Genomic DNA, 22,706 nt, shown 5'->3' with positions numbered 1-22,706 from the left:
GTAGCTGGGCAAAAATCCCTAAACATTTCATGAAATTTTACTTGTTTGCCAATTTTTGTCCAAGTTTGAAATTGATGAAAAAATGTTGTTGACATTTCAAAATCCAAAACAGTTTCAGCCAGCTCCGGTGTTGGGGAGGCTGAAACTGCCTGCATGGCCTCTCTGCCAGTGACCCCAGCACCTGCATACAGCTCCCCAACCCATGGGAGGGAAGTGGCACTGAGGGACTTGTGCAGGGTACATTTAATCCATTGTGACAATGAGAAAGGGAAGTCAAATGTCGAGCCTCGCCCTGAAGGATCATTCTCAGATGCCACAGGTGAACTTTGGCCTGGGGGCAGGGGGGAGAGAACATTTCAGTGTCATGGTGATCCAAAGTCCACAGAATTCAGTAAAAAGACTCCAATTGACTTCAGTGGTCTTTGGATTAGACCCAAGATAATTTTAAATGGAGATGGACAACCTGCATTATCTTGACAGGGACACAGAACACGATCCTTCAGGTACTGCAGCAGAGTTACACCTCCTTAAACCAAGGAGCAGTTTGGAACACAATGGGCCAGATCCTCAGCTGGTATATATCCTTATCTGGCTCACTGTGTTCCAAATAAAACAGATAAAACACATCTGGCCCAGTGTTTTAATCTGGTCCCTGCTTTATGCTTCTCCTCTCTGTTGCAGCATTGCTAAATCCCAGTCAGAGAATGATCCTCCATCATACTTATGTAATTGGTTCAGGTACCAGATGAATCAAGTTGTCCAGTCACTTCTGGGTACTTTAGGGGCTCCTGAAAGAGCAACCTATTGGAGTGTGGCCCAGTCTAGAATAGCGTAATTGATGGGATTGGCAAATACGGAGTCACATTCAGGAGTGGAGGACTGTAAAAGGCTATTTGAAGAAGGAAATGGTTTTGAGTCAAATGCTTTCTGCCAGTAAAGAGCAGAGCCCTGCAAAATATCCAACGTGTCTCAAGGTACAAATGCCCCATGGATGGTTTAGATTTCCCCAAAAGTGACTGGAAGACACAATGTTATTGTTCTGCAACACGACATCATGGGGCGATAAAAAAAAAAAAACAAAAGGAAAAAAAAAATCTGGTGATGAACTGCAAAATAAACTGGCCTTCCAGCAACCCAATAAAGGGAGAAGAATATCATCCATTTACAGAAAGGAAGATGGAAAGTGACGGGGCTACGCTTTACAGTCCATTCCACTGATGGCGGCTGGAGCCTTAGCGGACGTTAATTTCAAGAGCCCCCAAATGAAAATATAGCAAACCACTGTGATTTAAGAAGTGATAGCCAGACAATCTTTCACTGCAGGAAACAGCCATTAAGCATTAGCCTCTTTGCTGAGGCACATGGCATCCAGTCCTTAATCTAGTTTAGACAGTTCCTATTTTATCCTTTACCATTTATAATGAGAATATTTCATACATTTTTACCAAGGCTTAGGGCCTGATCCTCCATTCAAGTGGAAACAGTAGTTTCCACCACTAAACATATTTAGGAACATGCCACTTAAGCTCTGCAGGACTTTGCATGCTGCATCATGTTTGATTTTAGTTGACAGCATTTCAAAGGAGCATGAGCGGAAAAGCTTTAACAGTTGCTTTTTCTAGTCTTGTTTGGTTTACATAAAACATGCTCTTTTTATTTCAGCTAATTGGCAAGTTGCTTTGTTTTGAATTAATGTTAATGAGAATAATAAGTACTGATCATTTTCATGCATATAGTGCATGTCATCTGTAGATTTCAAAGCGCATTATTGTCCTCTTTTACTGTGAAACTGAGGCACAGAATGGTGACACAGCCATCAGATGAGTCAGTGGTAGAGCCAAGAATGGAACCCAGGTGTTCTGGTTCCCAGAGGTCTATAGGTACTTCTTGAGGGCCATTGTCCATGTTTAGGGCCCTACCAAATTCATGGCCGTGAGAAACACATCATGGACTGGGAAATCTGGTCTCTCCCATGAAATTTGTACTTTTGTGTACTTCTATACTCAAACTGGAGATCAAGACACAAAAGGGGGTTTACAAGGCTATTGGAGGGAGGTCACGGTGTTGCCACCCTTACTTCTGCGCTTTCTTCAGAGTTGGGTGGCTGGAGACCAGCAGCTGCTGGCCAGGAGCCCAGTTGTGAAGGCCCGGTATGGTGTTAACACCCTTACTTCTGTGCTGCTGCTGGGGGTGGCACTGCCTTCAGAGCTGTGCATCTCGCCAGCAGCTGCTGCTCTCCAGCTGCCCAGCTCTGAAGGCAGCACAAAAGTAAGGGTGGCAATACCATTTACAATAGCCTTGCAACCTCCTTTTGGGTCGGGGCCCACAGTTTGAGAAATGCTGACCTAAGGGCTTTATATGTTTAGGTTTTCAAATACATAGTCATGCTTAGTTACAACATCATGAAATTTAAGATTTAAATATCTGAAACCATGAAATTCAATATTTTTAAAATACTATGACCATGACATTTACCAAAATGGACCATGAATTTGGTAGGGCCTTATCCAGGCTGGACCATTCTCTAGATAACCAGAGGTCTGTCAGTCTGGCTCCTTTTGCCAGGTCTGAGTTCAGATAAAAATTAAGACATGCTTAAAAATGGAAAATGCTTTGAAAGTGTTCCCAGCTCTGGTGAAAGCGTGAGAAGCAGAATGTCTTGTCATGGTGCCTTTTACTAAACCCCCCTCACTGTTGTGTGCAGTGTGGGACACTTGCACCTAAACAGCCCTCTTACAAATGTCTCCATATTCAGTCTTCTTAGAGAAGACACTGTGTACTCTTGGTCTGGGTGCTGGATCTCAGCAATGAAGAGCATACCAGGCCCCTGTCCCTCTACAGTCAGACAGCTGTAATGGAATGGGTTACCTAGGGAGGTGGTGGAATTTCCTTCCTTAGAGGTTTTTAAGGTCATGCTTGACAAAGCCCTGGCTGGGATGATTTAGTTCGGCATTGGTCCTGCTTTGAGCAGGGGGTTGGACTAGATGACCTCCTGAGGTCCCTTCTAACCCTGATATTCTATGATTCTATGAGCTATGGCTACAAAAGATGGGCAGCTGGGAAGTCTGCATACCCCATGCCCTGCAGTGTGGTGCTATCTCACTATCCCTGCCCCTTTGCTCTGTTCCTCTTCTTCCCCAGTGGCTCACCTCCCTTCCTGGAGCTGGGTGAGCTTGTGAGTGGGGGCAGCTGGGAATATGTCCCCCAACTCCTCTCCAAAGATGGAGGGATTTTCTTCACTGGGGAGCAGGGGGAATGACGTGCAGCCAGCTGGGGAGCGGAAGGGCTGGGTGCTCCAGAAATCCACCTGGCCCTTACAGGAGGGAAAGGGGAAGGGAAAGAAAGAGAAAGGTGAGTTCTGCTGTTCCATGGGCCGAGGGGGTAGAAGTCCCTCAGCACATGAGATGGCTGCCCCCCTCCAAGAGGCGGGGAAGTGAGCAACGGAGGCAGGTAGGCAGAGGAGATTTCTCCCTTCACTGGTGTGTTTTCCCAGACCCTGTGGCATTGGCCAGTCGGGGGCGGGGTATCCTCCCCATTGTACAGAAGGGGAATGAAGGCACTGGGTGGATTAAAACTTGCCCCCGGTCACACAGGAGCGTATAGCAAAGCTGGGAATTGAACACAGATTTCTCCAAGTCCCACACCCATGCCCTTCCCATTAGATCAACTCTCCCACCCCTGGAGTAGGGCTAGAGCATTGGAGCCACTGTTTTATTCAAGGCACTGAACTTGTAAGTCACGAGATATGTGGCAAAGCTAGGAACTGAACCCAGCCATCCTGTGTGACCTTGGGCCATTCACCCTAGGGACAGATTTAAAGGTACCTGGATACCTAATGCCCATTGATTTCAGGGAGAGTTAAGCACCTAAGTACCTTTAAAAAGCCAGCCCTTAGTCTCTCTGTCATCTGTAAAATGGGGATAACATGCTCTCTGCCTTGTCTGTACAGATTGTAGCTTCTTGAGGCAGGGATTGTCTATTACTATATACAATGCCTACAGCTGTGACCTCCAGGTGCTACCATAATACAAATAATCATTTCCCCAGTGGGTGGGGAGGAAAGGGGCCTCCTCAGAGTCACCTTACTGCAACCCTGAGGCTGCATTAGCAGTGGGGATTCCTTCCCCCATCCCATGTGAAAATCCTCAGTCCATAGCCCTGTTTTTTGGAGCAGAAGTTAGGCCTCCAGTACAGCAAAGGACTTAAGCCAGGAGTTCTCAAACTTTTTTTGTTGGGACCCCCTATGAAAATATTTCAGGCTGTGATGACCCCCCCACCCCAAAAAATGATGACCACCAAACCACCCTGCCTTCAGAGCTGGGATCCCCAGCCAGCAGCCATTGCTTTTGTGTCCCCCCCTACACTAGTCTTGCGACCCTGTTTTGGGTCGGGACCGTCAGTTTGAGAAATACTGACTTAAGCAGATGAGTCATCCCATCTCTATTTGGCAAAGCACTTAAGGAAGAGCGTGTGGAAAGCCAAACCCATACATAAGTGCTCTGCTCAGCCAGGGCCTTTAGCTCTACAAGCCCATCTCCAACATGGCATGTGGCCACATAGGTCACTTCTTTTCGATTCAGCTCATATTATGTTTAAAAGATTAATGAGACATAGCTTCTTGATTTAGAATATATTTCAGACATTCTTACTTCAGATCATTTGCCCTTATTTTGGTGGGTCGTGTTAGCAGAATGATTTATGGATATTTATTTCCCAAAGTGGTGTTTGAACATTGATGGAGTGAATGTTGATACTATTAAAGCCAGATAATCAATGCAGATTTAACAGCGCGTAGGGTGTGCTAAACTGTCTGACAGTAGTTTGGGGCAGGGAGGTGGATGGCCAAGGATACTGTTGCTGGTTTCTTGAACACTGCATATGCTTCAGCATTCACAAAGATCCTGATTGCTGCAGACGCATCAGCGAACAAAACAACTTAGAGCTTCATTCCATACGCGGTATCTGATTTGCTAAGATCTACTGACAACGTGTACAGAAGAGGAAGCCTGTAAAGCACCGCTGGAGAGGTCTTCTCCAATTTATTGCAGTATTCCCTCAATGAGGGCTATATTATGCTTGGCTCTTGCACAGGTACATGGGTGGTCACACAAAGAAACCCTTCCTACCCATTGTAAAGGTCAATCCAAAATAGCAACCCGCGTGAACTGACCCTGCTCGTCTCCTTCTTCCACCAGCAAACAAATCATCCAAAAGAAGAGTGGGGAAGAAACAGGGGCATGGGCCCTGCTCCATTTCCAGACTGGTCTGTGGAGCAGGAATGGTGCGCCATGAGGAGCAAGCTAATAGATTGTGAATTGCATGCCTCTCCTCTGAGCACTGGGGAGAACAGGAAGGATTGTGCCAATGAGGTGCAATCTCTCCTAGAGTAGCCCACAGGCAGTACAGGCTCCAGCTTCCTCTAGACAGGGATACAAACTAGGCCCCAGTATGTGCCTAATTTAAGTGTAAGCAGAGTCAGGATGGGCTCCACCCTGACATCTGGTGGTGAGGTGTGGCAAGTAGTGGAAAAGAACTTCAGGGGCTGATCTCAATTTGCATAGGCACACCCACCCCACCTAGAATGAGGCCATAACTGCCCAAATGGTCACTTTGGCTGTTGTGGGATCCCCAGTGTCTTTGTTATTGGGGCAGGAAGAGTAAATTGTTATTACCCTGATTATGGGAACTGTGCTTGGAACTGTACTTGGCCTTTTGTTATGATGGAGGGACTCACCATCAACTGAGTAGCACTCGCTAGGCAAGGGACATGGGTTCCAAAACTCTGTGAATTGAGAGAGACTTGAGACAGGTATTAGTACCTGGTGGTGTGGGCCCCTTTGTGAGGGCCTGAAGCACCAATTGCACCTCTGTCCCTCTCCACTGTGGAATGTCAGAGCTACTTTTGGGTCTATTAAGAGTCTTGCTGCAGGCACTGTGCTGCATTCACTTTGGCCTTATGGTGCACCAGCACTAAGGCCCCCACTACTATGAGCTGAAATCACTGAGAGCTGAAATCACTAAGAGCACTGTGTCAAGTAGTGGGGAGCCAGAAGATCTAGAGTGCAGTGGTGCTGTTCGTGAGACAGCGGCGTGTTCGTGAGACGGTGAGCTGAGCAGAGCTGTTCGTGAGACGGCGAGCGGAGCTGAGCGGAGCTGTTCGTGAGACGGCGAGCTGTGCAGAGCGGAGCTGTTCGTGAGACGGCGAGCTGTGCAGAGCGGAGCTGTTCGTGAGACGGCGAGCTGTGCAGAGCGGAGCCGGTCGTGGTGGAGTGGAGCCGTTCGTGAGACAGCGGTGTGTTCGTGAGACGGCGAGCTGAGCAGAGCGGAGCTGTTCGTGAGACGGCGAGCTGAGCTGAGCGGAGCTGTTCGTGAGACGGCGAGCTGAGCTGAGCGGAGCTGTTCGTGAGACGGCGAGCTGAGCTGAGCGGAGCCGGTCGTGGTGGAGCAGAGCCGTTCGTGAGACAGCGTAGCAGAGCAGAGCCCTGTGGGGCAGTCAGCTTCAGGACACGTAAGGTACCCCTTACCTCTTTCCCCCACACACAGGCATATTTTAGCCAGACTGGGGAGTAACACTCTGCAGATGAACTTTTGAACTCTGGGGCTGGACTTTTTGGATTTTGGGTGATTTGAGGATTGCTGGACTCAAGAGACGTTTGGGTTCTGGGACTCAAGAACCTAAGGGAAAGGATGTGGCCCAATTTTCTGGGGTGGGTCTTTGCTCATGGTTTGGTTAATGAACACTAGTTGTGGTGTTTCCCCAATTTAACGCTGATGTCGTTTACCTCATGTTATTAAAGATTCTCTACTACACCGAGACTCTGTGCTTGCGAGAGGGGAAGTATTGCCTCATTGAGGCGCCCAGGGGGTGTGTAAGATTTTCCCAGGTCACTGGGTGGGGGCTCGAGCCAGTTTTGTATTTACTATGATGAGAGGGAACCCCTGTGTACTGAACCCGGCCCTTGCTGCTATCAACTTGGCCTGGCAGAAGGGTTACATAAGATACGAGTAGTCCAACTGAATCATAGAATATCAGGGTTGGAAGGGACCTCAGGAGGTCATCTAGTCCAACCCCCTGCTCAAAGCAGGACCAATCCCCAACTAAATCATCCCAGTCAGGGCTTTGTCAAGCCTGACCTTAAAAACTTCCACCACCTCCCTAGGTAACCCATTCCAGTGTTTCACCACCCTCCTAGTGAAAAAGTTTTTCCTAATATCCAACCAAAACCTCCCCCACTGCAACTTGAGACCATTACTCCTCGTTCGGTCATCTGCTACAACTGAGAACAGTCTAGATCCATCCTCTCTGGAACCCCCTTTCAGGTAGTTGAAAGCAGCTATCAAATCCCCCCTCATTCTTCTCTTCCGCAGACTAACAATCCCAGTTCCCTCAGCCTCTCCTCATAACTCATGTGTTCCAGTCCCCTAATCATTTTTGTTGCCCTCTGCTGGAGGTTTTCCAATTTTTCCACATCCTTCTTGTAGTGTGGGGCCCAAAACTGGACACAGTACTCCAGATGAGGCCTCACCAGTGTCGAATAGAGGGGAACGATCATGTCCCTCGATCTGCTGGCAATGCCCCTACTTATACATCCCAAAATGCCATTGGCCTTCTTGGCAACAAGGGCACACTGTTGACTCATATCCAGCTTCTCGTCCACTGGAACCCATAGGTCCTTTTCTGCAGAACTGCTGCCGAGCCATTCGGTTCCTAGCCTGCAGCGGTGCATGGGATTCTTCCGTCCTAAGTGCAGGACTTTGCACTTGTTCTTGTTGAACCTCATCAGATTTCTTTTGGCCCAATCCTCCAATTTGTCTAGGTCCCTCGGTATCCTATCCCTACCCTCCAGCATATCTACCTCTCCTCCCAGGTTAGTGTCATCTGCAAACTTGCTGAGGATGCAATCCACACCATCCTCCAGATCATTAATGAAGATATTGAACAAAACTAGCCCCAGGACCAACCCTTGGGGCACTCCACTTGATACCGGCTGCCAACTAGACATGGAGCCATTGATCACTACCCATTGAGCCCAACAATCTAACCAGCTTTCTATCCACCTTATAGTCCATTCATCCAGCCCATACTTTAACTTGCTGGCAAGAATACTGTGGGAGACCACATCAAAAGCTTTGCTAAAGTCAAGGAACAACACATCCACTGCTTTCCCCTCATCCACACAGCCAGTTATCTCGTCATAGAAGGCAATTAGATTAGTCAGGCATGACTTGCCCTTGGTGAATCCATGCTGACTGTTCCTGATCACTTTCCTCTCCTCTAAGTGCTTCAGAATTGATTCCTTGAGGACCTGCTCCATGATTTTTCCAGGGACTGAGGTAAGGCTGACTGGCCTGTAGTTCCCTGGATCCTCCTTCTTCCCTTTTTTAAAGATGGACATCACATTAGCCTTTTTCCAGTCATCTGGGACCTCACCAGATCGCCATGAGTTTTCAAAGGTAATGGCCAATGGCTCTGCAATCACATCTGCCAAACTCTCGGATGCAGCGCATCCGGCCCCATGGACTTGTGCTCATCCAGCTTTTCTAAATAGTCCCGAGCCACTTCTTTCTCCACAGAGGGCTGGTCACCTCCTCCCCGTGCTGTGCTGCCCAGTGCAGCAGTCTGGGAGCTGACCTTGTTTGTGAAGACAGAGGCAAAAAAAGCATTGAGTACATTAGCTTTTTCCACATCCTCTGTCACTAGGTTGCCTCCCTAATTCAGTAAGGGGCCCACACTTTCCTTGACTTTCTTCTTGTTGCTAACATACCTGAAGAAACCCTCTTGTTACTCTTAACATCTCTTGCTAGCTGCAACTCCAGGTGTTATTTGGCCTTCCTGATTTCACTCCTACATGCCCGAGCAATATTTTTATACTCTTCCCTGGTGATTGGTCCAATCTTCCACTTCTTGTAAGCTTCTTTTTTGTATTTAAGATCAGCAAGGATTTCACTGTTAAGCCAAGCTGGTTGCCTGCCATATTTACTATTCTTTCTACACATCGGGATGGTTTGTCCCTGTAACCTCAATAAGGATTCTTTAAAATACAGTCATCTCTCCTGGACTCCTTTCTCCCTCATGTTATTCTCCCAGGGGATCCTGCCCATCAGTTCCCTGAGGTTGTCAAAGTCTGCTTTCCTGAAGTCCAGGACCTTGCTGAACCTGGGCCCTAGCATTTATTATATAGATCCAATATACCACTATCATACACATCTGCCTGATCATTATTCTCCTAATCTTAATGCACGTACTTGGATTCCCTCCATCACTGTAATATCAGAACCTCAGAGACTTAAATGTCACTATGAGGCAAGGCAGTACCCTGAACCCCATTTTATAGGAGGGAAACTGAGGCGAAGACTAAGGAGCTTACCCAGGTGACAAAGGAAGTCTGTCATAGGGCAAGAAATTGAACGCTGGTCTCCTAAATCCCAGGGCAGTACCCTAACTCCTGGATCACCCTTCCTTTCCATTGGACCCACCATTAATTGCTTTTCTGTAAAATAAAATGTAGTTCTTAAGAGAAGTGTCTGATTAGCAGCCCTGGAGACTGAAGACCACGCTCCCAGCACACATTAGCTACAGCATAAGAGGCCATCTGAGCCTGTCTACATGCCCCAGTCAATGGGTCTCTCAACCCTGGGCTTCAGGGACCCCCTACAGGGCATTGTCCCATCTACACTAGAAAACTTTGCATCCATTTTCCAGCAACATTGTGGTACAGGTACTTTTACCAGTATGTCACGAGCATCCTGTTAGAAGGAATGGGGAGAGAGTCCTTCAGGTCCCAGCTCCTTCTCAAACTCTTCTCCCAGGGGTCACCAGTGCCATTCTCTCCCCTGCAGTAACATCAGCCTTACTCTGGGTGTACCAGCTCCAAACACTCCTCCTTCTTCCCAGGGAGTGACTGCACTGTCCCAGCAGTAGCTCCAGTCTGTTGCCAGCTTCCTGGCTTTATAAGCCCCGCCTATTCCTGCACAGCTGAACCTGCTTGCAATCAGCTCCTTGGCTATCCTTCCAGGTGCAGGCTGTAGAGTTAAAGGCCTACCTGGCCACAGGAATCCCCTTCCAGTCCTGTGGAGGTGGGGGTGGACATCCCATCACAAATACCAGTAAGTGTGTCCATTTTGAATATTTTATTCTGAAACAAATTAAAACGTATCAAATTTTAGATGTTTTCTAAAAAGAGGATTTTAGAAATCTAACTTTATTCTTCTTCAAAACACATGAAACAATTATCCCTCCACCTCTCAAAGGATCAGTTCATATCTTGAAGTCCTCACATCAGGATTGGGTGCCTTTCTGAAAGGTATGCTCCAGCCAAACGCAAGTTATTGGGCTCGATATAGGAGTACATGGATAAAGTTTTGCTGCCTGTGGAATACAGGAGGTCTGACTAGATGATCGAACGCTCCCTTCTGGCTTTAAAAATCTATAATTTTCCTTTGTCTTTTTCCCTTATTTTAGTGGTTAAAAGATAATGTTACAAGCAATTAATAAAAGATTTCTATATGTCTTCAGTGACCCTGGCCTGTTTTACAGTCTGTAGGTGGTCATATATTTTTCCTTTGATGCTGTATTAGACACTTAACGTTAACCACTTTGTTTTAGATTATGATGTTTTGCCCTTTCTTTATCTCATGACCTGTGGAGATGACAGCAGGTTGTGCTGAAAGGAGAACTATCAGGCTGGAGGAGGTTCTTAGTGGAGCTCTTCAAGGATCAGTCTTGATCTTATTTAATAATTTCATTAATGATATTGGCATAAGAAGTAGGAATGTGCTAATGAAATTTGCCGATGACAAAGTTGTAATACAGAGGGAAATCCAAATATTGTACAGAAAGAATTGGATGACCTCACAGACTGAAATAACAGAAATGGGATAAAATTTAATAGTACAAAATGAAGGTCATTCATTTAGTGAACGATAAAAGTTTCGGCTATAAACTGGGCCTCAGGACCAAGGGTCATAGTAGGGTCAAACCTGAGGCCGAGAGTAACAGAGGAGTTCATAGTCATGTTCCAGAGTGGGGTCGACACCAAGGATCAGAGTTCGAGTCAGCTTTCGGGGTCCAGGTCAAGAGGTAAGGTCCAAATCAAGCTGAGTTCAAAGCCAGGAGTTCAAGAGCAAGAACAGTCATGGCAGACACAGGAACGTTACAGTTGCCTGGACACTTCCTGGAATTCCCCAGCCCTTGGGGTTATATAGGGCAGGGAGCCAATCAGGAGCCATGATGATGCTGCCTCTCAGATCCCTTAACGGGGGACTTCCCATGGTCTGTGTCCACAACAGGCGTGGAGCGCAAGCTAGTTACAGCTGCCACTGTGTGGCAGCTTGGAGGTGTTTACTGCCGGGTAGCTCTTCTGGCCTGGATTTGAGACCTATTGGGCCTTACACTGGGGGCCTTATGAATTGGAAGTGACAGAGGAGGAGAATGACCAATACATGCAGGTCAATCACATGATGACTATGAGCCACCAATGTGAGGTGGCTGTGAAAAAGGCAAGTGCCATCCTAGAATGTATCAAGTGAGGTATATTTCCAGTGGAGACAGGGAAGTAATGCCACTGTCCAGGGTGCCGATAAAACCTCCTCTGAAATATTATGTCCAACTCTGGTCACCCATGTTCAAGAAAGATGACTTTAAACTGGAACAGGTGCCAAGAAGCCCTACTAGGATGATCCAGGGACTGGAGGGTCTATCTTCTGATAAGAGACTAAAAGAACTTGGCTTGTTTAGACTACCAAAACAAAGGCTGAAAGGGGATCTGATTGCTCTCTGTAAATACATCAGGGAGGGAGAAGAGTGATTAAAAGGAAAATATTGAGACTATAAGAAATGGGGATAAACTGGCCAGGATAGGCTGGAAATTAGACAATGGCTTCCAACCATCTGAGGAGTGAGATTCTCAAACAGCCTCCCACTAGAAGTGGGGGCAAATAACCTAACTAGAGTTAAGATGGAATCTGATAAATTTATGAAAGGGATCACATGATAGGGTTGCTTGTGATAGCAGGGGGCTGGATTTGATGACCCAGCAGGTCCTTCCAGTCAGTCCTATGTCTGTATGACGTATGCGAATTGTCCCATTGACTACAACAGAAGCCACTCTAAAAATCTACAGAATCAAACTGAGAACAATATCCTTTCTATAGCATTTTTGACCCAACTTAGAGTTCTACAGCAGAAATATAGTTTTCTATTAATTTTTGTACTATGGTTCCAAAATCCTATCAAAAAGTTATAATTTTCCTCTTGAATTGTACAGGGATTTCCCATGAGGGGGTATATCATCTGGTCATTTATTGTTCTTGTGTTTTACACAACAGAGTGGATACCAAGAACTCTGTCAGCTTCTAAAAGTACTTTACAATAGTCCAGAAGACACAAAAGTAATGAAGATATTCAGCACACAAGTGTAATGTTTTTAGCACATGAGCGTAACGTATCTCCCATCAGTGAAAATCCAATCTCCACCAAGAGATGCATGAGTCACCCTATATATACCAGCAGGAAAATTACAGATCAAGCAAGCTGCAAAGATGATAGAGTAGCTTTCTCATGCAGATAGCTGTGCAGAATCCAAGGGAAACACAGCTGTAAAATTGGTAGCATGAATAAATTTCCACATAATGCAAAAAACTCTGACTTGTAAAAAGCTTAGCAGTGCCTAACAACTGGACAAATCTTTTTCCTTTTCCTGATCACTTTTGATAGGTCCTAATTAAAGTCTCTCTGGCAACTTTCTGTGAAATCAAAAGAACTAAAGAGAGTCATCTCTCACATTTTCAGGCTTCTGAGCTCTTCCCTCCTCCCCATCTATCTCCACCCACGTGGGAGATTAAATATAACAGTCCAGACAAGATGAAATGCAATGCTCACGCAGTTTTATTTGATTGATTAAAAGGAAAGAAGTAACCAAGTGGGAGTAAAATAGGTCAAATGTTCTAGTTCGTTATAAAAAGCTAACGGCATTGCTCTTGCTTTTTAACATTTCTTGTAAACACATGCCACTCATTGTAATGAGGAAAGTAAGGTTTTAAGGGGAAATAAATAGCAAACTGAAGGGACGAGGTGGACGGAGGGGATCACATAAGGATGGCTCCTCGCTGGCAAACACAGGGTAGAAACCAGCTGAAAGGCACGTCAATGGCATGACCAGGAGACAGTACAGCACATGCCGAGCATAGCAGTTATAACAGCAGCAATAGCCATATTTACAGGTTGAAGCACCGTCCATTACAGACTCTTCCATTAAGTCCCATAAAACATGGGCACTGGGAATGTTTTCTCCTGAACATAATAAGGACATAAGGAAGTTACTGGACAAGAAAAGGCTATTTCCCCCGCGCGCGCACACACACACACACACGCACGCACGCCTCTCCAGCTTCAGTGTCTCTGTCCCACCTCTCTAATTTGTTACTCTGTCCTTTAGTTCCATCTTCCTCCATAAAAATATCTAGCTGTCTCAAACCTCTCTTTGCTGTTTGCTTCAGTGGCCTTATTAGTTGTACTACTCCAGCTATTCCCATCTGCAACCCCTCCAAAGAGTCTGTCCTCCCCACCGCCACTTAACAGACCATGCTGCAGTCACTTCTGGTTTCCCCTTCCACCCCCAGTCTGGAATGTTGTCATTTGCTTCTAATTGGACTCTCCTAGGAAATTACCTGGAAAGTGCAGCAGTTACAAGTGTCTCTGCCGATCCACTTCTTGACATAGGAAGAGATCAGCAGTAACACACGCTTTCTGTGATTCACACAGCTATCTGTCTAACACCTGACAGAAAGGCATAATGAGATCCAATGGTTGGAAGCTGAACCTAGACAACTTCAGGCTAGAATAAGACACACAATTTTAAGATTGAGGGTAATTAGCCATCAGAACAACCTACCTGGGGAATGTGGTGGATTTGCCATCAGTGAAGGCTTTAAATCAAGAATGGATTGCTACAGCCTGGCTTCGTCCCTGTTCCAGACAGTCACCAGTCTGTTGTGAGTGGATCCAACCACTAGATCTCAGGTGTGTCTAAGCTCCCTGGGTCTAGGTAGAGTTTAGTCACTGTTTTTAGCTCTGGGTCTATAGGGCACCCTCCCAGGTACAGACTTCTTGTCTGATCACTTCTTTGGGATATGGGACTCTGAAGTCCAGTCATCCTAATCCCTGGAACCAATGTCTCAGACCTCCCAAGCTCCTATTTGCTCATACTTGCTCCCCCAAATTTCCACCTAGCTGTGGTTAATCTGGGTTCTAGTTTACCCTCTTCAGGTACAAAGTGACAGGCAAGCAAGGAACTCAGGCTTAGCAATGGAATTTCTGAACCACAGTCACTTTACTCTTAAAAAGCACTAGAGATATCTTTGCAAAACAACAAGAATCATGAGATGCACCCTCCCACTAGTCTGGCCCCTTCTGTGTGTCTAAGGTCCCTCAAGCATTTCAGGTTAGGCAGAGTCCCTCCTGCCTCCTCTGTCTCTAGCCTGGTCTTCTCATATGTAGCAATGGATGCCTGTCCCAGCTCCCATGGAAGCATCTGCCCTGAAATACTGACTCTGTCCCTTTTTGCTGACCATGACTCAAGAATGTATCATTTTAAATGTATCCTTGTAATGAGATAGACTGGCCCTTTAAGACTGCAGAGGGAAGTCTCCAGGGCCATGCTTCCCTATTCCAGGGATTGGAGTGGAAAGACAGACCCATTGGACAAAAGAAACAGCCACTGAGAGAGAAGAACTGGTCCCAGGGTAGCAGTTTATGGTTTGGAAAAGAACCCAGACTGCTGATTCTGCATCACGCCCAGCACCAGAGCTTTGAAGTCTGGGTGGGACAAGGCTCTCCTCTCAGCCAGAAGGAAGCATGGGAAGTATAATCTTTGGGTGGCTGGGTTTTTAGGCCTCCACAGAAAGGCATGCTGGGAAGAGAGGGTTAGATATAAGCATAACAAAAGAGACTGTGGAAGGATTTGGAGATGCTAGTGCTCTCTTCCAGAGAGGGGAACTCTACCTGCTTAGTTGGGGCTTTGTCTTCCAGATCTCTGTGGGGGGTCTGGATTCTAATCAGAAATGCCTTGCAGAAAGAAACTCACCTGTGAGGGGCCATTTGTTTGCTTTTGAACTTTCACACCAGACTATTTTGAACTTCACTACCACGCATCTGGGAAAGTCTAGATTCTCCGAAGAAAGAAACCCATGGGGAAGGGCTGTATTTGTTTTGTTTTGAAGTACTGCCTGAATGGGGTCTTCTATGAAGAACCACAGTCCTACACTGACCAAAAGCCATTATCATCGGATAGCTGGTTTTGAGCTATGTTAAATGAATTTGGTGGTTCTCAGTTCACTTCCTGCTGGACAATGTTTGTATCATATAACTGATCACCACCAGTTAGCTCAGATTCAAGGGTTAATGGACCAGGAGTCAAAACAGGTTGCAAGGGGTCATGACCATCCATTCTTTCCCATATTGCTAAATGGAAAGTGGGGGGTGGTCTTGGGAGACCTGGCTGGAAAAATTCAGATGAAACTTCCATTTGTTAGAAATTGCCCATTCACTGAAAACAAAACGTTCAATTTCCATGAATTTCTGCCAGAATCCTGCCTGATTTCCCCTACCTGTCTCCTCAGCAGTGCCCCCGGCAGGCCAACAGGGAACTCAGACTTCCAGGCTTGCATGGCTTCCAGTGCTCATAGCTCAAGGGCAGCCTGCCAGGGAGACTGCCCCAGAGCCAGGCCTCCAGTCCCTTTTGCAGAGAATTTTAAGATGTTTGGTTTTAGTTCCAAATCAGAACAAAACCAAACATCAAAACATTGAAATCCTCTATGAAATGGCAGAATCACCTTTCTCTGCCCAGCTCTAGTTCTAGCTATATGAAAGGGCAGGGAGGGGGAGAAGGTGTCCCCGTATGGAAAAGTTTGTCTACATATTGAAACGTCTGAGAATCGATGCCCTAACTGACAATCTTAGCAGAGTGGCGGAGCACAAAAGAGGTGTGAACAACAACACTTTTGGGCAAATTCTGGCCTCATAGACTTTAAGGCCAGAAAGGACCATCATGATCATCTAGTCTGACCTCCTGCCCGTGGCAGGCCACAGAACCTCACCCACCCACTTCTGTAATAGACCCCTAACCTATGGCTGAGTTACTTAAGTCCTCAAATCATGATTTAAAGGCTTCAAGTTAGAGAGAATCCACCATTTACACTAGTTTAAACCTGCAAGTGACCCATGCTGCAGAGGAAGGTGAAAACCCCCCCAGGGTCTCTGTCAATCTGACCTGGGGGGAAAATTCCTTCCCAACCCCAAATATGGCAATCAGTTAGACTCTGAGCACAGAGGCAAGACCCACCAGTCAGACACCTGCGAAAGAATTCTCTGTACTAAGTCGGAGCCCTCCCCATCAAGTGTCCCATCACCGGCCATTGGAGATATTTGCTGCTAGCCATCATTGTAGGCAGTCTCGTCACACCATCCCCTCCATAAACTTATCAAGCTCAGTCTTGATGCCTGTCAGGTTTTTTGCCCCCACTGCTCCTCTTAGAAGGCTCTTCCAGAACTTCACTCCTGTGATGGTTAGAAACCTTCGTCTAATTTCAAGAATAAACTTATTGATGGCCAGTTTATCTCTGTTTGTTGTTGTGTCCACACTGGTGTTTAGCTCAGGGGTGAAAGCAAGGCTTTAAAGGACCCTGCTTAAAGCGCTGCTCCTTTTGCGTCCCCCTGTTGGCGGCCCTGCCGGGTTCCTACTGGCAGGGCCGCCGACGGGAGGGCGCAAAATGGGCAGCGCTATTAAAGTGCTGCCGCGGCAAAAGGACCCTGCTTAAAGCAGCTGCACTTTAACGTCCCTGCCCCCTTCCCTGCCCCCCCGCCCCCCGGCTGTCGATGTGGGAGGGCGAAAGGAGCAGCTACTCCGGGCCCGGCGATTTAAAAGGGCCCGGGGCTCTGGCTGCTATGGCTACTGTGGCAGCGACCAGAGCCCCGGGCCCTTTAAATCGCCGCTGGAGCCCCAGCCCCGCCCCTTCTGCCTGAGGCCCTGCCCCTTCCGGGGGGTGTGGGGGGACAGCTTTCCCCCCACACCAGTAAGAGAGAAATTTTATTTTCACACCTAGCTTGGCTTAAATAACTCCTCTCCCTCCCTAGTATTTATCTCTCTGATGCATTTAGAGAGAGCAATCATATTTCCCCTTGGCCTTCATGTGGTTAGACTAAACAAGCCAAGCTCTTTGAGTCTCTTCTCATAAGGTAGGTTTTCCATTCCTCGGATCATCCTAGAAACTTTCTCTGCACCTATTCCACTTTGAATTCATCTTTCTTAAACGTGGGAGACCAGAACTGCACACAGTATTCCAGATGAGGTCTCATCAGTGCCTTGTATAATGGAACTAACGCTTACCCTATCGCTTCTGGAAATACCTCCCCTGATGCATCCCTAGGACTACATTAGCCTTTTTCACAGCTGCATCACATTGGTGGCTCATAGTCATCCTGTGATCAACCAGGTCTTTCTCCTCCTCTGTCTCTTGCAACAGGTAAATCCTGAGCTTATAGCAAAAATTCTTGTTGTTAGTCCTTAAGTGCATGACCTTGCACTTTGCACTATTCAATTTCACCCCATTTCTATAATTCCAGTTTTCCAGGTCATCCAGATCTTCTTGTACAACATTCTGGGCTTCCTCCATATTGGCAATACCTCCCAATGTTGTGCCTTCTGCATATTTTATTAGCACACTCCCACGTTTTGACCTGTAATTATACCTGGTGAACTCACCTGCCATGGGTATAACTGAGGGTGGTTTAATGGTACTTAGTTCTTTGTACCTGCAAAGCACTACCTTACCCAATTAATCCTCAGAACCCCCTGGAAGGTAGACAAAGGTAGGTGGGTTTGCATTCTTCAAGCACACACCCTTGTGGTATAGCATGCCACTGGAATCCCCTACCTCAGTTTCCCTGAAGGTTCCTGGAAATAGAATCATAGGATTAAAAGGGATCGCAAGGGTCATCTAGTCTAACCCCCTTCCAAGATGCAGGATTCGTTATGTCTAAACCATCCAAGACAGATGGCTCCAGCCTCCTTTTGAAAACCTCCAGTGAAGGAGCTTCCACGACTTCCCTAGACACTGTTCCATTGTCCTACTGTTCTTATAGTGAGGAAGTTTTTCCTGAGATTTAATCTAAATCTGCTGTGCTCTAGGTGGAACCCATTGCCTCTTGTCTGCCCCCTGTGGCAAGAGAGAACAGCTTTCCTCCATCTTTTTTATGGCAGCCTTTCAAGTCTTTGAAGATCACTATCCTGTCCCCCCTCAATCTCCTCTTTTCCCAACTAAACATACCCCGTTCCTTCAGCCATTGCTCATATGGTTTGCGTTCCATCCCTTTGATCATCTTTGTCATTCACCTCTGGATCCTTTCCAGTTTCTCTACAGCCTTTCTATACATTGATGACCAAAACTGGACACAGTACTCCAGCTGAGTCCTAACCAGCACCAAGTAGAGCGGCATGATCACCTCATGTGACTTGCATGCTATCGCCTCTGTGATAAATGAAGGGAGCGGTAGCTACCTTTTATGGACACCCAGCCAGCCAGTTAGCTATAAAATCCCCGTTAGTAGCTGTTCTCTACTTGCTTTACCTGTAAAGGGTTAAAAAGTCTGACTGCATGCATAGGTAAAGGGAAGTGAGTGGGCACTTGGTGAAGAGAGCCAATGGGAAGGCTAAAACTCTTTAAAATTGAAACAAGACTCCCATTTTGTCTGTCTGTGGTTGTTCTTCCCGAGAGGAGACACAGAGCAGCAATGCTGTAAGAAGCTTTGAGCCAGGTATGAAAAATCATCAAATCCTACCTAGGAACTACTCACTTGAAACCCCAGATACGTAAGTAGATCAGGAAATGTCTAGGAAGACACCATTAGGTTTCTCTCGTTTATTTAGATTCATAGATACTAAGGTCAGAAGGGACCATTATGATCATCTACTCTGACCTCCTGCACAACGCAGGCCACAGAATCTCACCCACCCACTCCTGAAAAACCTCACCTATGTCTGAGCTATTGAAGTCCTCAAATCTTGGTTTAAAGACTTCAAGGAGCAGAGAATCCTCCAGCAAGTGACCCGTGCCCCATGCTACAGAGGAAGGTGAAAAACCTCCAGGGCCTCTTCCAATCTGCCCTGGAGGAAAATTCCTTCCCGACCCCAAATATGGCGATCAGCTAAACCCTGAGCATATAGGCAAGATTCACCAGCCAGATACTGCAGAAAATTCTTTCCTGGGTAACTCAGATCCCACCCCATCTAACATCCCATCACAGGCCATTAGGCCTATTTACCATGAATATTTAAAGATCAGTTAATTACCAAAATCATGTTAGCCCATCATACCATCTCCTCCATAAACTTATCGAGTTTAATCTTAAAGCCAGATAGATCTTTTGGCTTGTGAACGCCTCTGTGATAACCCCAGGTGTTTTTGTTTTACTGGTAACCTTTAAACTGGACCTCAAAGTTATTTTGAGGCTTAACACTTATAAGTGGTTCTTTTTAAAATCTAGCAATAGTATGAGTTTTTAAGATGTATTTTCTTTCTTTTTGTTTTTAATAAAATTTACCTTTTTTAAGAACAAGATTGGATCTTGATGTCCTACAAGGTTTGTGCAGATGTTGTTTAGTTAGCTGGTGGCAACAGCTGATTTTCTCTGTTTTCTTTCTCAGCTCTTCCCCGGAGAGGGGGTGAAGGGGCTTGAGGCGCAGGAAGGAATTCCCAAGTGCGTCTTCCTGCGTTCTCAAAGGGGTTTTTTTGCACTTGGGTGGTGGCAGCATCTACCCATCCAAGGTCAAAGAAAAGCTGTAACCTTGGGAGTTTAATACCAGCCTGGAGTGGCCAGTATTAATTTTTAGAATCCTTGTGGGCCCCTACCTTCTGCACTCAAAGTGCCAGAGTGGGGAATCAGCCTTGACAGCCTCTGTTAATGCAACCTAAAATTGCATTTGCTTTTTTTGCAACAGTGTCACGTTGCTGACTCATGTTGAGGTTGTGATCCACCACAACTTCCAGATCCTTCTCAGCAGTGCTGCTGCCAAGCCCGTTATCCCCTATTCTGTATTTGTGCATGTGGTTTTTCTTCCCTAAGTGTAACACCTTACTTTGTCTTTGTCCAATTTCATTTTGTTGTCTATAGCCCAGTTCTCCACTTTATCAAGATCCCTGTGAATTTTAGCTCTGTCTTCCAAAGTGTTAGCAATACCCCTTAAGTTTGTATCATCTGCAGATTTAATTAGCGTGCTCTCTGTTCCTACATCCAGGTCATCTAGTCCTAATCCAGTCACAGCCAAGATCTTTGAAACAATATCCCCCTTCCCCCTAAATCATTAAATATAACTCCGCTCCCCAGTGGCCTCTTTCCACTCACCCTTCAGCTTTAGAGATCACAGTCTCCCTTTTCTGGGACTGTTTCCAGTCCTGGCCTGGCCTACAGACTCTCTGCTCCGGTTCAGGGGTTTCACGGCCCTGTTTGTTGGGGCAGCATCCTGCCTGAGTTCTGCCTGTCAGGAGCACTTGCACCAGCTCCTTTTTTGACCGATCTTGGAGCTCCCTTTTTAGTCGCTCACCCAGTCAACTAATCACTCTTGTGACCTCCCCAGGTGGGTCTAATAACTCCAAGCACCTGTCTCCGCTGGCTGGGAGAGTGCGGATCCTTTTCCCCACCCATTCTCCAGACTCCTGGTCCCAGGCCCTTAAAGGGACATGTTCTGGGTTTTCCTATACTTCACCATCCCAAACACTATTCCCCAGGACCATCTTCTCTCCTGGCTTCAGTTGTTTCTTTTGGCTTCATTCACTTTCTCTAGACACACAAAACAGGGTACATACCTTTTCTGCCCTTATCCATTACAGTAAGCTATATTATCCCCATTTTACAGACAGGAAAGCTGAGTTACAAACAGGTTAAACACCTTGCTTAAGGCCACTTCGCAAATCGGTGGTAGAGCCAGTATTAAACGTGAATAGTTGGTTAGCTATCCAGTACCTAATCCTTCCTTGAGGTGCAGAGGTATGCTGCCCGTCAGTGAGGGAAGTTTGCACACAGCTCCTACTTGGTCTGGGTGAGTTTTACTGCGAGCTAAAAGACTTCAGTCTCTAGGGCTGTCAAGTCACCTTTAACTAAAACTGAATTGTAATAGAGCTTTTGCAGTTTTGCTTGGTTTACTTTGTTCCTTTGATGTGCAAGGATTTAGTGACATGCTTAGCAATACTGTAGCATGAGAGACATTGCATAAAATCAAATCACTGCTAGTGCAGAAGATTCCAGATTTAAAGGCTCACTTGCTACCACAAACATGTAGCTGCCTGACTGCAGGCTTTTGGCCTGAGACTCAGGCTTTGGTGGGATTTCTCTGAACCCTTTGCAGCACCGCAGCTGAAGGCACCAAGGCACGTGCACCATGCTATGACTGTGAAACTGACGTTGAATGGCCTAAGGGAGAAATATAGGGATAGCTAGTAGCGTGACTCCCTAAAAATGCCTTCTTGCACCTTCCGCTCAACAGGAAGCTTAGCCCCTTCTTCCTGGACAAAGACCTGGGCACAGTGGTCCAAGTATTTGTCACTGTCAGGCTGTATTCACTGTCTCGGATGATGAGCGTGTAACCCTTCTGCCAGGTAGAGCCGGCAGCAACAAGGATTGGGTTCAGTATTGAGGGGTTCCTTTTTAACAGTACAACACAGAACTGAATCAAGCCCCCACCCAGTAACTTGGGCCAATTACACACCATCCCGGGCACCTGTACACACTTCCCCTCTTGCAAGCACTGACTGTGTGTATGTAGAAAAGAAACTTTTAACAAAAAAGGGGAAAATAACCCAGCATTAACTTGGGAAAACACACAAGCATGGTTCCATAAGCATAAGACCATGAGCAAAACACCCACCCCAGAGTACGTTGGGCAGTGTCTGTTGCCTCAGGTCCTTAAGTCCAACAAATAAAAGTTCCTCTAACCACCCCCTTCCCCACTCCCTCCACTGCACCCCACTCACAGTTGTTATCATTGGTCAGTGAAGGCTCAGAGGTGCATTCACATGAATTCACCTCCCACCCGGAGATGGGGGGAGTAAAAGCACCTTGCTTGCTCCACCACACACTCTAGGATGTCTAAAGGTCCCCCCTCCATGACACAGCTCTCAGTAAGTTCAGCTATTACTGAGGGTGCCTCACTGCTAATGCAGGCTGGGCAGTCTTTTTCACCCTAGGCACTGTCCCAAACCAGGGCTAATGCTTAGACCTGGTTATCAGTTATTTCAACTCTATTAATCTGCCACAAAGGACTCTCAATTGAGTCTTAATCAACTCTATAGTTACACGGTGGAAAGAGGATGGGTTATATAGTGCCTAAGGCCCTTCAGCACCCCAGACACAAACACCTATCCCCACTCTCTCTCATCTCTACTGGCTTTTGGCACCCTACCCCCTGCTTAGCCATTCAGCTGAGGGTAAGTCCCTCAATCAGGGCATGCCAAACACCGTTCTGCTGCTCTTTAGTCACACACCAATGGTAACACACTTTATTACCCCTGCCCCACAATAACAAAGTGACTTGCAATCCAACACCAGCCAGAAGCGATCATTTGGGCAAAGCAGCCCCATCATGCTGCGCACACAGGCATCGTGGGTGTGTCTATGCAAACAAGGTCAGTGTCTGAAGTCTTCCCTCCCAGCTCAT

General features: G+C 46.6%; 1 long non-coding RNA gene across 1 annotated transcript; it reads right to left on the bottom strand.

Annotated features, from left to right (window-relative positions):
- Positions 1-16,523: 16,523 nt before the first annotated feature.
- On the bottom strand, positions 16,524-22,152 carry LOC122461973. The gene is made up of 4 exons (XR_006284285.1): positions 22,024-22,152; positions 17,829-17,951; positions 17,385-17,527; positions 16,524-16,555 (listed from the first exon to the last, which is right to left on the bottom strand). It is a non-coding gene; the product is annotated as an uncharacterized LOC122461973 (long non-coding RNA).
- Between the last annotated feature and the right edge of the window lie 554 nt (positions 22,153-22,706).

This window comes from Chelonia mydas, chromosome 1 (assembly GCF_015237465.2).
Source record: "Chelonia mydas isolate rCheMyd1 chromosome 1, rCheMyd1.pri.v2, whole genome shotgun sequence".
In the NCBI taxonomy this organism is placed as follows: Eukaryota; Metazoa; Chordata; order Testudines; family Cheloniidae; genus Chelonia; species Chelonia mydas.
This window is presented reverse-complemented; position numbering and strand designations above follow the sequence as displayed.